Here is a 3,481-nt window from a genome sequence, read left to right as displayed (position 1 = left end):
TTTTTCTCTGAACAGGAATGTAAATGTCTATTTCACTAGAAATGACAGGTTTCTTTGTTTGTTTTGTTTTGTTTTTATCCAATGAAAAGTGAAATATAAGACAAGCTGATGACAAAGTATTTGTCTTCTAGATCAGGCATTTTTATTTTCAAATACGATCCTCAACAACCCTCCCCAGCTAAGTCTTAGCCTATTACAGGAAGGCTTGGAGTCAATATGTGACACTCTAGTCCCAGGGAGAGGCTTTTAGAGGACCTAGTCCAATCTGTGTTTTGTTCTTACAGAAAAAGAAACTGAAGTCCAGAAAGATAAAGTGGCTTGGCGAAAATCACATGGTTAGCGACAGAAACAGGATTAAAACACCAGTGCTGTGGGTCTCAGAACGAATCAGTAAATTAAGGACAGGCACCAGGATGACACAAAGGACAAAATTCCCTTCTCAAATCTTGTCCTGCAGCAAGGATGGGGAGGGCCTGAGACCACAGTAGGAACCATAACTTGTCTACACTTCCTCAGAGTTATTTAGGCCCATCCAAAAAAAAAGAAAAAAAAAATGACGCTGGAACAACTGGACATCCTGATGTAAATAAATAAATCTAGAAAAACACTATATATCCTTCACCAAAATTAACTCAAAATGCATTGCAGACCTAAATGTAAAATGTAAAGCTACCAAGTGTGTAGATGATAACATCGGAGAAACCTAGATGATGTCGAGTGTGAAAATGAACATTAGACACAATACGGACACATAAATTATTTTTTAAAGATTTTTAAAAGAAATCTCTACACCAAACATGGGGCTCAAACTTACAACCCTGAGATCAAGTATCATGCGCTTCACCAATGACACCCATAGGTCCCGAGGCCTAAATTCTTACTATTATTTTAACAAATAGCTTAAGTATTTTATTTGTTTGCAACTAAGCTTGTTAACAGTATATAATGAAAATGTACAAAGAATAATGTTGCAGTTTTTGGTTAAATTTAAGTCAAAGACATTCATTAATAAGGAATCTTTGAATAAGAATATTCCAGAATTTCTCTAAGCCATGTGATAAGAACACTGTCTCTGACTATTACCTTACGTTGGAAGGTACTGGCATACACTTGAATTCAACTCAGAATTTTTCAAAATAAGCCCTAATTAATAAAACTGTTCTCTATTCAAACTAGGACAATTTTAATAGAACTTTCCTTTCCAGAAACAATAATAAAGGAAACAAGGTATTTTGTAAAATGGGGTCCTGAACAAGTCACAGTAAAAAATAAATGTATACTTAACTTCCGCCTCCTCAAAACAGAGGCTACTTTCTTTTTTTTTTTTTAACGATTTTATTTATTTGACAGAGAGAGACAGCGAGAGAGGGAACAGAAGCAGGAGGAATGGGAGAGGGAGAAGCAGGCTTCCCGCAGAGCAGGGAGCCCGATGCGGGGCTCGATCCCAGGACCCTGGGATCCTGACCTGAGCCAAAGGCAGGCGCTTAACGACTGAGCCACCCAGGCACCCCCAGAGGCTACTTTCTATTGTACAGCCTTGGAAAAAAGGTGAAGAACAGTCCGTAAGCAACTTTGGACAGGGGGTTGCCAAAACAAAGCTCAAGCAGTTGAACATGCTCACTTCTTAGAAGAATTTGGGGGAGCCTGACCAAAGGGTCCAAATTCTGTTTTTAATAACTGATACAAAGGCAGAGTGGCTCCTCCCAAGTAGCAGTGCCACCAGGGGCTGGCCCAGCCCCATGCTCACCTGTGTCGTGCGCCCAAGCAAACCCTGATGCTCCTGCTGCAGGCAGACCTTTTCTTTTTATCAGTTCTGTGTCCAGGAGCTCTCTGTGTGAATGAGGTGAGCACAGACTCCACATGGGTATTTGAAGGCTTGGAATCAAAGTATTTTTCAACATGGCTAGGCAGAGTCCATGTGTCAAACGGCCCATCTCCAGTTTGTCCTAATTCCATACCACGCATTTGAAGACCTAGGACCACGGACCTTTGCTATGTCCTCATAATCACCCCTAATGTCCATCCTAACTTATGATTCATATTCTGTGCCTGGAAACAGTCCCTGTATTTAACAATAACACCTACAACATAAAACAATCCACCGTGACAACTTATATGGTCACAAAACATTAATGATCTTCTGTAGACCAAGCAAATGTTTTTAACTATAATTGTCATGCATCAAATTCACAGCCAGAACCCCCAAGATCAAAAAAAATATTTGCACAATATACATAATAACTTAAAATACACACACACACACACACACACACACAAACATATACACACACAGTCCCACACACTTCTTACAGAACTGTGCTTGGGGAAACCCCATTTGTTGAGTGCCACTGAGGGCATATTTTGCTAAACTGCTGCTCCAGGTATTTTTGTTTGGAAAATCTATCACAGTAGGGCACAGCTGTTTATTGGATGAGCAGAAAAGAAAGATATGCTTCTGGCAACCAGAAAATTTTAAGGTCTTCCAAGTTGTATGAAATGCACCTGAAGAAACGTTTACATGTTCGCAGGATGCCAAGTTGGAGCTGAAATGTGGTAACAAACCAGTTGCAAAAAGTGTACAGCAGCCATCTCTTGAGGTCAAACCTGGTACCCAGATATGCAAGAAAGCTTCAGGACACATAGCTTGTTGTCCTTGTCCCATATCGTCACATAATCTGATCATGTGTGCATTTCACAAGAGGTTCATATTGTTCTGCTAGTTTGGTATTGAGGATTTGCTCATACTCCTCCCGAATTTCCTCTTCATACTCTTTTAAGAGATGCTCACATATTATTCTGACTTGTCAGAGGGGAAAAGAGGGCTGATCCTTCTTCATCCTGGAGGAACCTGGAGAACTAGGGGCTGTGAGTGCTGAGGAATGAGGCTGACTTTCCAAAGTACAAGCTTCACTCTGATTCAGAGTAGCTTCTACATGTCTCCACCTCTGATAAGGACTATATTCTTGTTTTACGTTCTGAAAAGTTTGTTCTAGTGTTGGAAGGCATGGATTGTTGTGGGGCCGGGTGGGGTGTTGCAGAGTGGGTGATGGGGTCTGCTCTGGAGAAGCGGTGGCATCTCTGTGTCCGGGGGGCCTGACCTGGCATGGGGCTGGGCAGAGGGGCGCAGCACCGCCACTTTGGGGAACCAGGACTCCCCAACCCGGCCTCGAACTCACTGGGCTGTTTCAATGTCGCCCCACACAGGGGCCAGGGACCAGGGACAGACGTGGAGGTAACTGCAGCCCCACCTCCGGCTCCTCAGCGGAGCTCACAAGCCAGGCCGGCTCCAATCCTGAGGCATACGTTATTTGTAAAAAAAAAAATCGATAAGCTGCAATTTATTAAAATGAAAATCTTATGATCTCTGATAGGAAAAACTCAAAAATAAACAGCAAGCTCCAGACTCAGAAAATCTTGAATAAAAGGATCTCTTTCCAAAAGATACATGTGAAAAACAATTGTGTTCTAAATATACAAAGAA

At 41.8% G+C, this 3,481-nt stretch overlaps 1 pseudogene; it reads right to left on the bottom strand.

Moving 5' to 3' along the window:
* Positions 1-2,630: 2,630 nt before the first annotated feature.
* Positions 2,631-3,236, bottom strand: LOC123323959 (annotated as a pseudogene).
* Between the last annotated feature and the right edge of the window lie 245 nt (positions 3,237-3,481).

The sequence above is a fragment of the Neomonachus schauinslandi genome, unplaced genomic scaffold (assembly GCF_002201575.2).
Source record: "Neomonachus schauinslandi unplaced genomic scaffold, ASM220157v2 HiC_scaffold_3523, whole genome shotgun sequence".
NCBI lineage: Eukaryota > Metazoa > Chordata > Mammalia > Carnivora > Phocidae > Neomonachus > Neomonachus schauinslandi.
Note: the sequence above shows the minus strand (reverse complement) of the source record. Positions and strands in the feature narration are given on the sequence as shown.